At 43.9% G+C, this 20,055-nt stretch overlaps 1 protein-coding gene and 1 long non-coding RNA gene across 3 annotated transcripts in view; one reads left to right on the plus strand and one right to left on the minus strand.

The window, feature by feature from the left end:
* Nucleotides 1-15,400, minus strand: part of LOC311141261 (AP-4 complex accessory subunit RUSC2-like) — a 48,741-nt gene extending 33,341 nt beyond the window's left edge. Inside the window, exons 1-2 of one of the 2 annotated variants that reach the window (XM_084176525.1) lie at nt 14,825-15,400; nt 13,276-13,359 (exon numbers count right to left, since the gene is read on the minus strand). The gene's annotated coding sequence lies outside the window, so the exon portion shown is untranslated. The remainder of the gene's footprint in view (nt 1-13,275; nt 13,360-14,824) is intronic. The other variant, XM_084176524.1, reaches the window with a different exon arrangement.
* Nucleotides 15,401-15,890: 490 nt separating this feature from the next.
* LOC311141265 lies at nt 15,891-16,649 on the plus strand. Its single transcript, XR_014614209.1, has 3 exons — nt 15,891-16,098; nt 16,189-16,315; nt 16,444-16,649. It is a non-coding gene; the product is annotated as an uncharacterized lncRNA (long non-coding RNA).
* Nucleotides 16,650-20,055: the final 3,406 nt, after the last annotated feature.

Raw genomic sequence — 20,055 nt, forward strand, 5'->3', positions numbered from 1 at the left:
ACACACACAGGTCAAATCCATTCAATCCCAACGGTCAATTCCAGGGCTAACTGAAATGCCTCTCCAGACAGAGGTGCTAGCTCTGACTCGACAACCCCCTGCCTCTCCAGACAGAGGTGCTAGCTCTGACTCGACAACCCCCTGCCTCTCCAGACAGAGGTGCTAGCTCTGACTCGACAACCCCCTGCTGCTCCAGACAGAGTGGCATTTAGCGCCAGCGCAGGGTACTGTCAATTGGCTCAGAAATGGCACCCTACTTTCTGTGCACTACCTTTAGCCATAGCTACATGCATACTGTACAAAGAAGTACCACTACAAGTACCGTGTGTGTGTGGGCGTGAAGCAGAAGGGAGGCACAGACAGACAACAGCACTGACGGAATCCCCACACCCCACTTCCTGTCTCTGAGCCATCAGAGGATAATCCCCTTACGTAAATCTACTCCCCCCACTTCTCTTCCTCAACGTCCCCCCTTCAACAATTATCACCCCTTCTCTCCCTTACCTCCATTCATCTCCATCCAACTTTAAAAACAAACTGCTCTCCTCCATTGCTTCTCCTTAAAACAAACTGCTCTCCTCCATTGTTTCTCCTTAAAACAAACTAGCGTCTCCTGACGTCACAATGTCCAGCTAATCAGTTACAGTACCCAGAAAAGATAGAACAACCCTTCAAACAGTGAATACAGTTTAAATACCATTCTTAACCCACTGCTGCAGTGTTTCTGTATGACTGGCTTTATTGGCCAGTCTGAGATATGGCTTTTTCTTTGCAACTCTGCCTAGAAGGTCAGCATCCCGGAGTCGCCTCTTCACTGTTGACATTGAGACTGGTGTTTTGCGGGCACTATTTAATGAAGCTGCCAGTTGAGGACCTGTGAGGCGCCTGTTTCTCAAACTAGAAACTTTAATGTATTTGTCCTCTTGCTCAGTTGTGTACCGGGCCTCCCACTCCTCTTTCTATTCTGGTTAGAGCCAGTTTGTGCTGTTCTGAAGATCTCAGCGTTGCACGAGATCTTCAGTTTCTTGGCAATTTCTCGCATGGAATAGCCTTCATTTTTCAGAACATGAATAGACTGATTAGTTTCAGAAGAAAGTGCTATGTTTCTGGCCATTTTGAGCCTGTAATCGAACCCACAATTGCTGATGCTGCAGGTACTCAACTAGTCTCAAGAAGGTCAGTTTTATTGCTTCTTTAAATCAGCACAACAGTTTTCAGCTGTGCTAACATAATTGCAAAAGGGTTTTCTAATGATCAATTAGCCTTTAAAAATTATTAACTTGGATTAGCAAACACAAAGTACCATTGGAACACAGGACTGATGGTTGCTGATAATGGGCCTCTGTACGCCTATGTAGATATTGCATAAAAAAATCAGCCGTTTCCAGCTACAATATCCATTTACAACATTAACAATGTCTACACTGTATTTCTGATCAATTCAATGTTATTTTAAATGGACAAAAAAAATGATTTTCTTTCGAAAACAAGGACATTTCTAAGTGACCCCAAACTTTTGAACGGTAGTGCAGCAGTAGTTCACTTTATTATGATGTACGTTCAATGCCAAGAGCACACAGGGTGCTTATGACAAGTCTTACGATGCATTATGACACCATTATAATGCATTATTGCCTCCTTAGGGGGTCATTGGTGCTTATGACAAGTCTTACGATGCATTATGACACCATTATAATGCATTATTGCCTCCTTAGGGGGTCATTGGTGCTTATGACAAATCTTACGATGCATTATGACACCATTATAATGCATTATTGCCTCCTTAGGGGGTCATTGGTGCTTATGACAAATCTTACGATGCATTATGACACCATTATAATGCATTATTGCTTCCTTAGGGGGTCATTGGTGCTTATGACAAATCTTATGATGCATTATGACACCATTATAATGCATTATTGCCTCCTTAGGGGGTCATTGGTGCTTATGACAAGTCTTACGATGCATTATGACACCATTATAATGCATTATTGCCTCCTTAGGGGGTCATTGGTGCTTATGACAAGTCTTATGATGCATTATGACACCATTATAATGCATTATTGCCTCCTTAGGGGTTCATTGGTGCTTATGACAAACCTTACGATGCATTATGACACCATTATAATGCATTATTGCCTCCTTAGGGGGTCATTGGTGCTTATGACAAGTCTTACGACGCATTATGACACCATTATAATGCATTATTGCCTCCATAGGGGGTCATTGATGCTTGTGACAAATCTTACGATGCATTATAACACCATTATAATGCATTATTGCCTCCTTAGGGGGGTCATTGGTGCTTATGACAAATCTTACGATGCATTATGACACCATTATAATGCATTATTGCCTCCTTAGGGGGTCATTGGTGCTTATGACAAGTCTTACGATGCATTATGACACTATTATAATGCATTATTGCCTCCTTAGGTGGTCATTGGTGCTTATGACAAATCTTATGATGCATTATAACACCATTATAATGCATTATTGCCTCCTTAGGGGTTCATTGGTGCTTATGACAAACCTTACGATGCATTATGACACCATTATAATGCATTATTGCCTCCTTAGGGGGTCATTGGTGCTTATGACAAGTCTTACGACGCATTATGACACCATTATAATGCATTATTGCCTCCATAGGGGGTCATTGATGCTTGTGACAAATCTTACGATGCATTATAACACCATTATAATGCATTATTGCCTCCTTAGGGGGGTCATTGGTGCTTATGACAAATCTTACGATGCATTATGACACCATTATAATGCATTATTGCCTCCTTAGGGGGTCATTGGTGCTTATGACAAGTCTTACGATGCATTATGACACTATTATAATGCATTATTGCCTCCTTAGGTGGTCATTGGTGCTTATGACAAATCTTATGATGCATTATAACACCATTATAATGCATTATTGCCTCCTTAGGGGGTCATTGGTGCTTATGACAAATCTTACGATGCATTATGACACCATTATAATGCATTATTGACTTCAGTAAAGTGTTACCAGTTTGCACCAGTGTTCCTTTGATGTGACATTCTGTTCCACTGTTTCTGTGGAAGAATGCCAGGGAGGGAACAACCAACCAGAGTCATGGGATAACAGAGTGCCCAAACACAAGGAGAATGTCCCAAATGCCCATAGGGCTCTGGTCAAGAGTAGTGCACTATATTGAGAATAGGGTGCCATTTGCTTTAAAGTTTAAACAACATAGGCTGAAGTCTGCCCTAATGTACCTGGATAGAACCAGCAGTTCTTGTTTGGGTAAATATTAGCCAAACTCAACACAGGCAATCAATCGATAGAGAGAACTGGACCAACACATGGCTAACGCCCAAAACCTAGAACTCATATTGAGGCCAGGCATCACAGGCTGAAATGACATTTTTGCATCTACCTATCAATTTTGAGATTTGTTGGTATTTTTGTCCAATAATATTAGTATTTTCAAAAAGTAAACATAAAAATGTCTAAAACTTAATGAAAATGTATATTTTCTTTAGTTTATCATACTACCGTCATCAACATTTTAATTAATTTTAACCACTTTAAAAACGGCCATTCATCAATAATTTCAAAGCTCACTACATGAAATTACACATGGTGATTGGGTCTAGGCATCAGTGTACTTGTCTTTAACTGCCATTTCCTGAAAGTCAGACTCTTCCCACGTGCCAACTCATTTTTCTCTGCCTCAGAAGCATCTGCATTCACCACATTTTGTGTGGTTATCCTTAGATACAGTATATTCTCCAGACGTGTCCAGAGGGAATTGTTGATACAGTATGTTGTCAATTTTGTATTATAGACAACATTTTCTTTGAATTTCTTAGCATTTTCTGTACATATCTTTAGTATTTTACAGAGCGAATGATGAAAAAAGTATTTATCCACAATCTGCTCTGGACAAGTCCGGTCCTGGAGCGTCTTAACAAAATTAAACCTAAATATTTAGGCGGACTTCAAATCATCCAATGTCCAGAAAAATGGATTAGCCTGATATGCAAATATGCGCATATGATATATTGCCTCATTTGAGCCGAAAAGGTGAAAAATCTGTTGATGTGCACTTGACCATAACTTGCTCCAGGGGTGCCGTACTACTATGTCTGACCCTGTAAAACAACACATTTCACTGCACCTATCCGGTGTATGTGACTGAATATATATTTTGTATAACCATCATTAGCAAACAGCCAAACCCTATAGTTCCTGTGCATTACACACCACCACTAGCAGCACCACACAATACCACACAACCACACCATCACACCACACAACCACACCATCACACCACACAATCACACCACACAATCACATCACACCACACAATCACACCATCACACCACACAACCACACCATACCACACAACCACACCATCACACCACACAATCACATCACACCACACAATCACACCACACCATCACACCACACAACACCACACAATCACATCACCACACAACACCAGACAACACCACACAATCACATCACCACACAACCACACCATCACACCACACAACCACACCATCACACCACACAACCACACCATCACACCACACAACCACACCATCACATCACACAACCACACCATCACACCACACAACACCACACCATCACACCACACAATCACACAACACCACACAATCACACCACACCACACAATCACACCACACAACTACAACATATAGGTTTACATCAACTCTCTACAACACAACATATAGGTTTACATCATCAACATTTTGTCCTATTTTGAGTCGAAGAAGGAAAGGGAAAGCTGCAAACAAAGGACATCCTTCCTCCCTCCCTCCTCCTCCTCCCCTCCTCCCCCCTCCTCCCCTCCTCCCTCTTACATCATCAGGACTATACTTCCAGGAACAGGGCTGGGATTCAGAGCAGACCTCCCCAGAGACGGTTCACCCTGAGTAGCTACAGAGACAGCCAGCGAGGGCTGGTGGTGGAGATGGGCATCATTACGAACACCATAATAATATCTACAGTGTTGTGTTCAGGGTCAAATGTTAGGGCCTAGAATGGCTTTCACAGAATATAGTGCGGCTTTGAAATGAAACAAAGAAGTCTACTGGTAGCTCTTGTTATTGCTTTTAGAATTAATTTATTTGTGATTTTTATCTGGATTACTCTAAACTCTCGATTACTGTTGCTAGTAGTGTGTCCAGTGGTTAACCTGTCTAATAGAGCCCTCAGATACAATGCCAAGTCACTACCAACCCAGCCCCTCCCTTCTCCACGTCTCTTCCCTCCCTCCCTCCCTCCCTCCCTCCCTCCCTCCCTCCCTCCTTCCCTCAGCCTTCCCACTGCTTTATGAATGTCTGATATACTTGTCTGTTGCTACTGAGTGTGTGTGTGTGTGTGAGCGTGCGTGCGTTTCTGGTGTGTCAAAGCTTCCCTGTGATTATGTGTGTGAGTGTTCACTGACTAAAAGACCCTCCTCACACAGAGACACACACCACCACGGCCGGCCCGGGACGCAAACCCACGTTCACAACACCAATGTACATAGTCAATCGTGCTAACTAACCTGTGTGTGTGTTCCTTCGGCAGGACAGCGTACTTCCACCCCTATTTCCTCTCTCATAGGAAACAGCGGAGAGTTAGGATCACTCACTGATCTCACACACACACACACACAAACACACACACACACACACACACACACACACACACACACACACACACACACACACACACACACACACACACACACAACACAAACACAAACACAAACACAAACACACACACACACACACACACACACCGACCCCTGATCATATGTGTGTCAGGGCTAAAGACATCACCCTCCCTGATACCTCCTCTCAAGAGTTCCTTCCCTTACCGGACTATAAGAAGATGACTCTCTTTACATAACATAGTAGCCTGACGTACAAGGTGCCTCTATTGAAAATGTCCACTAAGTATACTATAATGTAAACACAGGTAGGTAGAGCATGCAACTTCACTCTCGGTCTGCTACGCAAGGTGGATGTTGTATCTGTGTTCTGTAATGTCGTCTTCACATTCTGTAGACTGTCCCTGCGGGTGAACATGATCCCTGCTAGTGTCCTGTCCCTGGGGGTGAACATGATCCCTGCTAGTGTCCTGTCCCTGGGGGTGAACATGATCCCTGCTAGTGTCCTGTCCCTGGGGTGAACATGATCCCTGCTAGTGTCCTGTCCCTGGGGGTGAACATGATCCCTGCTAGTGTCCTGTCCCTGGGGGTGAACATGATCCCTGCTAGTGTCCTGTCCCTGGGGGTGAACATGATCCCTGCTAGTGTCCTGTCCCTGGGGGTGAACATGATCCCTGCTAGTGTCCTGTCCCTGGGGTGAACATGATCCCTGCTAGTGTCCTGTCCCTGGGGGTGAACATGATCCCTGCTAGTGTCCTGTCCCTGGGGATGAACATGATCCCTGCTAGTGTCCTGTCCATGGGGGTGAACATGATCCCTGCTAGTGTCCTGTCCCTGGGGGTGAACATGATCCCTGCTAGTGTCCTATCCCTGGGGGTGAACATGATCCCTGCTAGTGTCCTGTCCCTGGGGGTGAACATGATCCCTGCTAGTGTCCTGTCCCTGGGGGTGAACATGATCCCTGCTAGTGTCCTGTCCCTGGGGGTGAACATGATCCCTGCTAGTGTCCTGTCCCTGGGGTGAACATGATCCCTGCTAGTGTCCTGTCCCTGGGGGTGAACATGATCCCTGCTAGTGTCCTGTCCCTGGGGATGAACATGATCCCTGCTAGTGTCCTGTCCATGGGGGTGAACATGATCCCTGCTAGTGTCCTGTCCCTGGGGGTGAACATGATCCCTGCTAGTGTCCTATCCCTGGGGGTGAACATGATCCCTGCTAGTGTCCTGTCCCTGGGGGTGAACATGATCCCTGCTAGTGTCCTGTCCCTGGGGGTGAACATGATCCCTGCTAGTGTCCTGTCCCTGGGGATGAACATGATCCCTGCTAGTGTCCTGTCCAGGGGGTGAACATGATCCCTGCTAGTGTCCTGTCCCTGGGGGTGAACATGATCCCTGCTAGTGTCCTGTCCCTGGGGGTGAACATGATCCCTGCTAGTGTCCTGTCCCTGGGGTGAACATGATCCCTGCTAGTGTCCTGTCCCTGGGGGTGAACATGATCCCTGCTAGTGTCCTGTCCCTGGGGATGAACATGATCCCTGCTAGTGTCCTGTCCATGGGGGTAAACATGATCCCTGCTAGTGTCCTGTCCCTGGGGGTGAACATGATCCCTGCTAGTGTCCTATCCCTGGGGGTGAACATGATCCCTGCTAGTGTCCTGTCCCTGGGGGTGAACATGATCCCTGCTAGTGTCCTGTCCCTGGGGGTGAACATGATCCCTGCTAGTGTCCTGTCCCTGGGGATGAACATGATCCCTGCTAGTGTCCTGTCCAGGGGGTGAACATGATCCCTGCTAGTGTCCTGTCCCTGGGGGTGAACATGATCCCTGCTAGTGTCCTGTCCCTGGGGGTGAACATGATCCCTGCTAGTGTCCTGTCCCTGGGGGTGAACATGATCCCTGCTAGTGTCCTGTCCAGGGGGTGAACATGATCCCTGCTAGTGTCCTGTCCAGGGGGTGAACATGATCCCTGCTAGTGTCCTGTCCAGGGGGTGAACATGATCCCTGCTAGTGTCCTGTCCCTGGGGGTGAACATGATCCCTGCTAGTGTCCTGTCCCTGGGGGTGAACATGATCCCTGCTAGTGTCCTGTCCAGGGGATGAACATGATCCCTGCTAGTGTCCTGTCCAGGGGGTGAACATGATCCCTGCTAGTGTCCTGTCCAGGGAGTGAACATGATCCCTGCTAGTGTCCTGTCCCTGGGGGTGAACATGATCCCTGCTAGTGTCCTGTCCAGGGGGTGAACATGATCCCTGCTAGTGTCCTGTCCCTGGGGATGAACATGATCCCTGCTAGTGTCCTGTCCAGGGGGTGAACATGATCCCTGCTAGTGTCCTGTCCCTGGGGGTGAACATGATCCCTGCTAGTGTCCTGTCCCTGGGGATGAACATGATCCCTGCTAGTGTCCTGTCCAGGGGGTGAATATGATCCCTGCTAGTGTCCTGTCCCTGGGGGTGAACATGATCCCTGCTAGTGTCCTGTCCCTGGGGGTGAACATGATCCCTGCTAGTGTCCTGTCCAGGGGGTGAACATGATCCCTGCTAGTGTCCTGATCCTGGGGGTGAACATGATCCCTGCTAGTGTCCTGTCCCTGGGGGTGAACATGATCCCTGCTAGTGTCCTGTCCCTGGGGATGAACATGATCCCTGCTAGTGTCCTGTCCCTGGGGATGAACATGATCCCTGCTAGTGTCCTGTCCCTGGGGATGAACATGATCCCTGCTAGTGTCCTGTCCCTGGGGGTGAACATGATCCCTGCTAGTGTCCTGTCCAGGGGGTGAACATGATCCCTGCTAGTGTCCTGTCCCTGGGGGTGAACATGATCCCTGCTAGTGTCCTGTCCAGGGGGTATACATGTACTTGTACATCCAGCAACTCATGCTAAATAAACAGACAGTCATACTTTTTTTAAACTCACCTCACTATAGTCACTGTCTAGAGTCCTCACTATAGTCACTGTCTAGAGTCCTCACTATAGTCACTGTCTAGAGTCCTCACTATAGACACTGTCTAGAGTCCTCACTATAGACACTGTCTAGAGTCCTCACTATAGCCACTGTCTAGAGTCCTCACTATAGACACTGTCTGCTGAAATCATAGCACCACTGTGAGCGTATTACAACGTCTGTCAAGAGGTCTGGACTTCTATAGCACAGGTTTTCTGGCACAACTATTACATTACAGCAGAGTTGCCAGTTCAATACCCTCTATTAGCCTCTTATTTATATGAACACTGGCAGATGCTCCAGTCTTCCAATGACAAGGAGTTTTGGCCCTGAGAATCTTTCTAAGACAGCATCCCAAACGGCAGCCAATTCCTTATATAGTGCATTACTTTTGACCACGGTCCATAGTGCTCTCCCTCAACAAAACGAAGGAGCTGATCGTGGACTTCAGGAAACAGCAGAGGTAGCACGCCCCCATCCACATCGAATGGGGCCTTAGGGAGAAGGTGAAAAGCTTCAAGTTCCTTGACGTACACATCACTGACAATCTGAAATGGGCCACCCACACAGACATTGTGGTGAAGAACAGCGCCTCTTCAACCTCACGAGGCTGAAGAAATTCAGCTTGGCCATTGAGACCCTCACAAACTTTTACAGATGCACCATTGAGAGCATCCTGTCGGGCTGTATCACGGTAACTGCACCGCCCGCAACCGCAGGGCTCTCCAGAGGGTGGTGCGGTCAGCCCAACGCATCACCGGGAGCACACTGCTCTGCCCTTCAGGATGTCTACAGCAACCGGTGTCACAGGAAGACCAAGAAGATCATCAAGGGCCTTCAAATTAGTGGATTCGGCTATTTCAGCCACACCCGTTGCTTACAGGTGTATAAAATCGAGCACACAGCCATGCAATCTCCATAGACAAACATTGGCAGTCGAATGGCCTTACTGAAGAGCTCAGTGACTTTCAACGTGACACCGTCATAGGATACCACCTTTCCAAAAAGTCAGTTCGTCAAATTTCTGCCCTACTAGAGCTTCCCCGGTCAACTGTAAGTGCTGTCTGTTATTGTGAAGTGGAAACGTCTAGGAGAAACAGCGGCTCAGCTGAGAAGTGGTAGCTCACAGAACAGGACCACCGAGTGCTGAAGCGCATAGCACGTAAAAATTGTCCTTCCTCGGTTGCAACACTCACTACTGAGTTCCTAACTGCCTCTGGAAGCAACGTCAGCACAATAACTGTTCGTCGGGAGCTTCATGTAATGGGTTTCCATGGCCAAGCAGCCGGACACAAGCCTAAGATCACCATGCAGTGGAAACGCGTTCTCTGGAGTGATGAATCACGCTTCACCATCTGGCAGTCCGACGGACAAATCTGGGTTTGGCAGACGACAGGAGAAAGCTACCTGCCACAATGCATAGTGCCAACTGTAATGTTTGGTGGATGAGGAATAATGATCTTGGGCTGTTTTTCATGGTTTGGGCTAGGCCCCTTAGTTCCAGTGGAGGGAAATCTTAACGCTACAGCATACAATGACATTCTAGACGATTCTGTGCTTCTAACTTTGTGGCAACAGTTTAGGGAAGGCCCTTTCCTGTTTCACCATTACAATGCCCCCGTGCACAAAGCGAGGTCCATACAGAAATGGTTTGTTGAGATCGGTGTGAAAGAACTTGACTGGCCTGCACAGAGCCCTGACCTCAACCCCATCTAACACCTTTGGGATGAATTGGAACTTTGACTGAGAGCCAGGCCTAATTGCCCAAAATCAGTGCCCGTATATGCCCAAATTCAGTGCCCGACCTCACTAATGCTCTTGTGGCTGAATGGAAGCAAGTCCCCGCAGCAATGTTCCAACATCTAGTGGAAAGCCTTCCCAGAAGAGTGGAGGCTGTTATAGCAGCAAAGGAGGAACCAACTCCATATTAATGCCCATGATTTTGGAATGAAATGTGGTCCTCTGTAGCTCAGCTGGTAGAGCACGGCGCTTGTAACATCAAGGTAGTGGGTTCGATCCCCGGGACCACCCATACACAAAAAAAATATGTATGCACGCATGACTGTAAGTCGCTTTGGATAAAAGCGTCTGCTAAATGGCATATTATCATTATTATTATGTTCGACGAGCAGGTGTCCAAATACCTTTGGTCATGTAGTCATATATATACAGCTCTGGAAAAAGTTAAGAGACCACTGCAAAAATATACGTTTCTCTGATTTTACTATTTATAGGTATGTGTTTGGGTGAAATTAACATTTTTGTTTTATTCTATAAACTACTGACAACATTTCTCCCAATAAAAATATTGTCATTCAGAGCATTTATTTGCAGAAAATGACAACTGGTCAAAATAACAAAAAAGATGCAGTGTTGTCAGACCTCGAACAACGCAAAGAAAATAAGTTCATGTTCATTTTTAAACAACACAATACTAATGTTTTAACTTAGGAAGAGTTCAGAAATCAATATTTGGTGGAATAATCCTGATTTTTTCAATCACAGCTTTCATGCGTCTTGGCATGCTCTCCACCAGTCTTTCACATTGATGTCATTTTTTTTTTATGCCACTCCAGGCGCAAAAATTCAAGCAGCTCGGCTTTGTTTGATGGCTTGTGACCATCCATCTTCCTCTTGATCACATTCCAGAAGTTTTCCATGGGGTTCAGGTCTGGAGATTGGGCTGGCCATTACAGGGTCTTGATCTGGTGGTCCTCCATCCACACCTTGATTGACCTGGCTGTGTGGCATGGCACATTGTCCTGCTGGAATAACCAATCCTCGGAGTTGGGTAACAATGTCAGAGCAAAAGGAAGCAAGTTTTCTTCCAGGACAACCTTGTACGTGGCTTGATTCATGCGTCCTTCACAAAGACAAATCTGCCCGATTCCAGCCTTGCTGAAGCACCCCCAGATCATCACCGATCCTCCACCAAATTTCACAGTGGGTGCGAGACACTGTGGCTTGTAGGCCTCTCCAGGTCTCCGTCTAACCATTAGACGACCAGGTGTTGGGCAAAGCTGAAAATTGGACTCATCAGAGAAGATGACCTTACTCCAGTCCTCTACGGTCCAATCCTTATGGTCTTTTGCAAACCTCAGCCTGGCTCTTCTTTGCTTCTCATTGATGAAGGGCTTTTTTCTAGCTTTGCACGACTTCAGCCCTGCCCCTAGGAGCCTGTTTCGAACCATCCTCGCTGTGCACTTCACCCCAGCTGCCATTTGCCATTATTTTTGTAGGTCACTTGATGTCATCCTATGGTTGTTGAGTGACATTCGAATGAGTTGGCGGTCATCCCGGTCAGTAGAAAGTCGTTTTCGCCCCTGTGCCGGTCTGTAGCTTTGTTGTCCCCAATGTCTGCTGCTTGACCTTGTTCTTATGAACCGCTGTCTTTTAAATTTTAAGGATGGAAGCAACCTGACGCTCACTGTATCCCTCTGCCAGTAAACCCAGAATTGAACCCTTCTTTTCCTCACTCAAAACTTTCCTCTTCAACACTTTTAGCATGGTAAATAGTTATTTTTTTATTAATATTACTTTTGAGGTACTATTAGCACTGTTTTTGCCATCCAGCTGGTCCTATTGCAAGAGGATAGTGATGACCACAGCAGTGGTTTTTATACTTTTCCTCGTTAAATAAGATTTGGTTCAGGTGATCACCTAATCAGTACCTAATTCAGTAGAATGAGGTGTGCCTGTGTTGGAATTCAACAGACACTGGAATGGAATGGCTGTCATACATGTAGAGATGCTGATTTAAGAAAAAATTGCAGTGGTCTCTTAATTTTTTTCCAGAGCTGTATATACTCCGGACTCCGACATTGCTTGTCCTAATATTTCTATATTTCTTAATTCCATTCTTTTACTTTTAGATTTGTGTGTATTGCTAGATATTACTGCACTGTTGGAGCTAGCAACATAAGCATTTCGCTGTGTATGCAGTGGTGGAAAAAGTACCCAGTTTTCATACTTGAGTAAAAGTAAAGATACCTTAATAGAAAATGTCTCAAGTAAAAGTGAAAGTCACCCAGTAAAATACTACTTGAGTAAAAGTCCAAAAGTATTTGGTTTTAAATATACTTAAGTATCAAAAGTAAAATGTAATTGCTGAAATATACTTAAGTATCAAAAGTAAAAGTAAAAGTATAAATCATTTCAAATTCCTTGTATTAAGGAAACCAGATGGCACCATTTTCTTGTTTTTGAAATTTACAGATAGCCAGAGGCACACCCCAACACTCAGACATGATTTCCAAACAAAGCATTTGTGTTTAGTGAGTCCGCCAGATCAGAGGCAGTAGATGACCAGGGATGTTCTCTTGATAAGTGCCGGAATTGGACCATTTTCCTGTCCTGCTAAGCATTCAAAATGTAATGAGTACTTTTCGGTGTCAGGGAAAATGTATGGAGTAAAAAGTACATTATTTTCTTTAGGAATGTAGTGAAGTAAAAGTCATCAAAAATATAAATAATAAAGTAAAGTACAGATACCCCCAAAAAACTACTTAAGTAGTACTTTAATGCATTTTTACTTAAGTACTTTACACCACTGTGTGGTGTATTCACCAATAAAATGTGATTTTATTTTATTTGAAAAGTAGTATACTATGTAGGGATCTAGGGTTCCCTTTGCAGCCTAAAGCCTTATCCTGTACCCTCACCCCCTACACTCACTCAGTCTGTTTCTGTCTCAAAATCCTGAAGAGCTTTGATTGTAATCTTCTCCTTCTATAGAGCCAGGACAAGTGGGAACTTGATCTGAACAGGGCGGAGACAGACAGAGTTAAGCTGCAGCCGAGCTGCAAGAGGCCTGGGGCGAGTCGCCAAATACCTAGCCATATGGGACACATTTCCCTGGTATAGGCCTACAGACATTTCTCCTGTATAGGCCTACAGACAATTCCCCTGTATAGGCCTACAGACATTTCTCCTGTATAGGCCTACAGACATTTCTCCTGTATAGGCCTACAGACATTTCCCCTGTATAGGCCTACAGACATTTAAAGCTACGACACGTGAGCCTGGTAGACCTACAGGCTACAGCTGTAATGATTGTCTCTCTCTGTCTGTGTTGAGCAGAATCAAATCGGACACGAAAATTCTGGATAGCCTGAATGAAGAAGGGAATATGCGGGTTACATAACCGGAGGATATTAACAGACAAGCTTGGTTGCATCTCTCACTCTCAATTCTATTCAAATGGCTTTATTGGCATGGGAAACATGTTTACATTGCCAAAGGAAGTTAAATAGATAATAAACAAATCTGAAATTAACAGTAAACATATTTCTCTCGAATATCGGTCAAGCTGCTCCAACGGAAAGAGGAATGACCACTAGCCCATATAGGTTAAATAATAATAATACATTTAATTTGTAAAGGCTTTTCTACCTCCCAAGGAGTCCTTTTTTAAAAGAGTAATAAGAAGAAGAAGAAGAAGAACAATCCAAAACCACTGAACACAGACAAGGTGTTGTCAGATCCGGAGGAAATGAGTACAGAATTAGCAGAGGTACTTGGAAAGCTTCTCTGAACAGCAAGGTCTTGAGCAGTGAGTGCCTTATAGGACAGAGACTGCAGCCCAGATAGTGTCTGGAAGTGCGTTCCACAGCCATAGAGAAGAACATAAAAACATGACAATAAAAACACAAAGCAGCTATAGGGACATATAGCACAAGAACAAGCGCTGCTTTGTTTTCACAAGTCTCAACATAGACTATTTCTGATAGCGTCCCCTGAGTATTTCACCTAAATGCATTGCTTAGGCTATAGCGCATCATTTGCGTCCCTTTGATATTTTAAGTAGAAATTGTGCAACAATACTTAATTTTAAAAGCCTGTTATATTCAATGAAGTGTCCTTAATATAGACCACATGGAGAATTCAACAACAACACCAAGATCGATACGACTATTGTTGGAGACAATTTTGTAAAGGGGTAGAGCAGATCGAGGCCCGTTTTATGGCAACATATGATTCCTACACAGAAAGGTTAGCCTACAGACTAAGATCCGCTACTGTGGTCTAAAATACATCCGAAACCATCTAGGACTATTATCATGAACGACATTTTTGCTGCAAGACCTGTTTTTGCTGTTCCTTTACTGTTATGACGCTACGGCGTGATTTTCCAGCTTCTGATGTGACGCTGTCATTGCTTCTCCCTCTCTCAACATTCTATCCCAGACTTCTACTAGAAAGACACGAAAGCGACTATACTTACGTTTAAGCAGGTTGTCAACGATGTTATTATCGTACCAATAGTATCCACATTGTCCTTTGTTGTCAATAATGACGCGATAACACGCCTAATCCTTGACACTTGGAATATTGGGTTTTTCTCTACTCGCGATCAGCAACGTGACAGCGCTGCAGCGGCGCAGAACAGGGCTGGACCTACAGTACGTTCTTACGTCAACCCCGATTCAGCTCTCTCCCACAGGGATTCGGTCAGGTCCAATACCGTGAGGATCAAGTAAAATACCTCAACCGTTCTGGAGGTTGACTACCCGCTTTTGGGCGACCGGCAGGCAGCTGGGGGTCAACCTTGGGTGGTTTCTTCTATGACATTAACCAGGTTTCCATCCAAAGTTTTTATGCGAGTAAAGTTCATGTCGGAAAATAAATGTCACGACAGGCCTGATGGAAACAGAACTTTTTTCGGAAAACTTTCCAAACGTCGACAAAACAAAATAGGCTTGACAAGGTGTGCCATGTTCGTGTCTGTAAAATGAATTATGCGTGAAATGTAGGTGGAAAGGCTATTATGCACAAATATTGATATAATTACCATTAGCCTATATTGGAATCACTGCAATAACATATTTTGTGGTCCTCCCACTATGACTTGTCGGGAAAGCATGTCGTTTATTAAGATACAGATTAAATAAGTTATGATGAACTTCACAGGGTGGTGAAAGTGCACGGTGATGAGCTTGATGCTCCTTTCCAATAAATATCGAGGGTCTTATTCTGGTGACACGATAATCGATACATGGCTGCAGTTTAAGAAAAACATGTTTTTCTCTCTTTTGTAGGCCCTACATATAATCTCATCATGTAGGCTATAAATAAATGCGCTCTAGCCAAAAGCGCGCAGATAGCGCTGTACACTCTAAACAGTAAGGGTTCAACAAGGGCTCTTCTAAGATCTTCAAAGTTCTTTTAAGAATCTTAGGGTTCTTGGCACTGAAAATTGCACCCACAAAGTTCTTCCAAGAACCCCATAGGGGGTGGGGTTCATCGAGGAACCTCCTTAGTGGGTGGGGGTTCTGGCAGGAACCTAACTGCCCAACTGAAATATTTGGATTTGAATTTGAAAGGACTGCAGGTGCAGGCACTTCACTGAAAAATTTTAAGATCTCCTCAATTTAAGGTAAGGTTGGTCCCTTGTATGGTCTAAATTGATATTGTTTTCTGATTCTTCTTTTCATATTTGTGCAAATCTTTCTAAAACAGAAAATGGGCACAATTCAATGGATATCAATCAACAAAGAGGTAAGAATATGTACTGTAGGCTATAAGAATATGTTGAAGGCTAGCTGTATTGGGTGCAGATGACTGAACTGCTCACTTTTGTGTCTGTAGGTATACAGACGAGGAGGCATACAAAGGTATGTCAATTGGGACTTGGTATGTTATGCAGATCAGATTTACCATCCTCCTCCCTTACCTCTTCAATGAATATCCCATAGGCCTCTACATTATGGACAAGGTATGTTTATGAAAACTATTATTAAAACCGTTTTTTCATTCACATTTACCACAAAAACCAAGGTATGAGTACTGTCATGTGCATGTTTTGTTAATCATCTGTATAACTACTATTTTTGGGATTCACAGACTTCACCCTCCCTACACCTCTGATGAATATAACAGGAAACCTGTTCGATCACCATGCATTGCAAAATCATTCTGACTATGGATATGGAGAACATCAACACATTAACATCAACATGCCAGAGGATATATCCATTGGACTTGGGGCTCTGCTGGGAGTTTACCTCATATTTGGATTTTTTATATTCTGCTTTGCCACTCAAATCATAATAAACACTGACAACTAAAATATTGTGTTATTGTTAGCCCTGTTGGCGGTAGGTGCACTTGATTCAAAAGCCCTGTTGATGGTAGGTGCACTTGAATCAGAAGCCCTGTTGATGGTAGGTGCACTTGATTCAGAAGCCCTGTTGATGGTAGGTGCACTTGATTCAGAAGCACTGTTGGTGGTAGGTGCACTTGATTCAGAAGCCCTGTTGGCGGTAGGTGCACTTGATTCAGAAGCCCTGTTGGTGGTAGGTGCACTTGATTCAGAAGCCCTGTTGGCGGTAGGTGCACTTGATTCAGAAGCCCTGTTGATGGTAGGTGCACTTGATTCAGAAGCCCTGCGCACCAGGTAGGCAAAGTATTCCCATTTTGAACCATTTCATTTTTCAAACTCCGTTTACCCGGCGGACCGGGAGATCTGTTGATAAATCGAGTGCGCCTACTGTGCTGGACAATCCGATAGCTCAAATCACAGCTTCCACGACCCCCGCCACAACAAAGTTTGATACTAGCCTACAAAGATTGATACTAGCCTACGTGAGAGTTCATAACTTTTAAAACCATGACCAGAGAGAGACTGTCAAATAATACAGCAAAGATCTGCTGTTTTTATGAGTGAGTTCATGTCCAAGTGTTTATTCAGCTCTGTCACTGTTTTTTTTCAACACTATTACAAAACATAAAACGTGCTTCTCTCTACTTCCCGTTGCACTGCAGCAGCAATGAATGAGTAGTGTATCGATACCCTGCGTTTTTATTATTATTAGCAGCTCGTCGTGTCTATTTTAATATCAAGGAATATTTCACTTTCTCTGGTCATAGGAACAACATGAATTTGTGCATGAGGCAGATGCAGAGCGATTCGAGTTTCGCCACCAGGTGGAAGATTGTGTCCCCTCTCTCTGGTCAGTCTCACCAGAGGAAAGGAAGGAGAGAGCAGGGGCCGTGAGAGGCGGACGTGGACCCTCTGCTGCTCTCTCCTTCCCTCGGCAGAGATTGCCGTGTTCAAAACAACAAGGAGCTCGGAAATCTCCGACTTCAGTGCATTCGAGACAACTGGGAACTCTGGGGAAAAATGAGATCCGACTGAGAAAAATATTTTGAACGGTCATTCAACTCTGAATTCCAAGTCGGAAACGTGGGTATCTTTCTAGAGCTCCGACTTTCCGACCAGAAGATCACCGACATCATGATTTGACTCCGAGTTCCCAGTTGTCTTGAAAATACCATGCCCATCAAATATAGGTAACATCAGTCCAGTAAAAAAAAAAGCTAGAGTTTTGAAATATAATAAGGTCTGAGAATGACAATATAGCCAATATACTATGATAATATATTAGGCCTAATGCACAAACCTCATTTTTATTAGGTTAATGTTACATTTTTTAAGTCATGTAAAAATAAAAAATAAATCTGAGAGGTACAGCTTGCTTTTTGACTGCGAAAGTAATGTTGACTCAGAAAAGGTTGGTTGGCCTAACCAAACTTTTTTTGTGAGAAAACCATCAGTCAGTTGAAAATGCGATGGAAACCCATTTAACTTGTATTTTGTATTCTGTACATGGGAATTTAACCGCAAAATATATTGTTATGTGCACTACGTCATCACGCTCAGACTTTTATCTGGAACAAGTCAATTTTGATGGAAACACATCTCTGGTGGGAAAATGCGCATATTGTTTTAATGCAGATTCTAGAATATTCGCATGAAAATCTGTCGCCAATTGGATGGAAACCTAGATACTGACATTATAATCCTCACACAGTATTTATCTTTCTCTCTCTTGCTCTGTCTTTGTCTCTGTCTCTGTCTCTCTCTCTCTCTCTCTCTTTCGCTCTCTAATTAACAATGTCACAAATGTAAAGAAAAATCATAAATCATATACTAGATTTTTATAACCTAACTAAGCTAAATGCCTAACTATTGATTTATGTTTAGTATAAGTTAGCTTTATATTGAAGATTCGGACGATGCACGTCAATACCTCTTCAACAGAACATGCCAGAATGATATAAGTGACATATTCTAAATCAGCTCACGATAACGAACAAGCTCTGTTCCGTTTTCAAAAAGTGACTTTATAGTCATTTCAATGGCAGATTCTCTGTGTACTTTAAGTTTAGGGACCTTCTTAAAAGTGCAACTGTTAACTGAAAAACTGAAATAGCTTTGCAACCACACGACATAGAACTCTCAAACCAACTGTAATATGTTCAGGGACAATCAACGGCAATTAGTTTATTTTTATTATTACTTTGACTATTTTCTATCCATTTAAATTGTATACATAAAAATACTTCCTTCAAACGTCAATAACTTCCACCCAATAATAAGCCCCCCTCCCCGGGGCTTGGCCCACACTCCCTGGGGAGGCCACAGACCTCCCTGGCCCTCTGGAGCTATCTCATTCAATGCAATGAAGTGTGGATAAAAGGCTGGAGTAACTACGAGTCTCTTAAAGGGATAATCCACCCAAACCACTAATTCATATGATTAACAGTGTTTAACAGTGTTAAATAACACTAGTATGTGAAAACAATATTTTTGTGAACAAGTGTTTCATTTTGTCGCTATACCAAGGTTTGTAGCAACATTTGAAAATTGTGGTGGAAATCTGTTGCAGCTCAAGTCGTCCACAATGCAAGGCTACACTGTTTAGATTGAGCATACCTAAACAAAATATATACTTTGTCATGACAATATGAACATATGAACATATGGATGTGTTCTAGACAAGTATGCCCATACCATATATTGGCTGATTTGACAATCTGGAGTCCAGGTTGTTTTAAATGCATTATGAAATGTGATAGTGTGTTATCCCCTATCTCCAGTGACCAGAACCATGTAGCTACGATGTGTTTCTACACAATGTCCTGACCACTTAGAAGTTAAAGCTTGCGGGAAAATTGTAATTTTTTGTAAACATACATTTACATTTTAGTCAGTTAGCAGACACTCTTATCCAGAACGACTTACAGGAAACTGTCATGGTCAAAACATATTGATACAACAGTAGCTAAGATGGGGAGAAATATGTCCATAATTAAACGCTGTTCTGCCTTTTTAACAACAGTATCAACAAGGCAGGTCCTACAGGTGCTAGTTTTGTCTTACCTAGACTACTGTTCAGTAGTGTGGTCAGGTGCCACAAGGAGGGACTTGGGAAAACTACTGTTGGCTCAGAACAGGGCAGCATGGCTGGACCTTAAAAGTACACGGAGAGCTAACATTAATGACATGCATGTCAGTCTCTCCTGGCTCAGAGTGGAAGAGAGATTGACTTCATCACTGCTTGTTTTTTAAAGAGGTGTAGACAAGCTAAATGTACCGAGCTGTCTGTTTGGAATTCTGGCACACATGCCCCACGAGACATGCCACCGGAGGTCTCTTCACAGTCCGCAAGT

This window comes from Coregonus lavaretus (genome assembly GCF_964263955.1).
Source record: "Coregonus lavaretus genome assembly, chromosome: 14".
NCBI classification, from domain to species: domain Eukaryota; kingdom Metazoa; phylum Chordata; class Actinopteri; order Salmoniformes; family Salmonidae; genus Coregonus; species Coregonus lavaretus.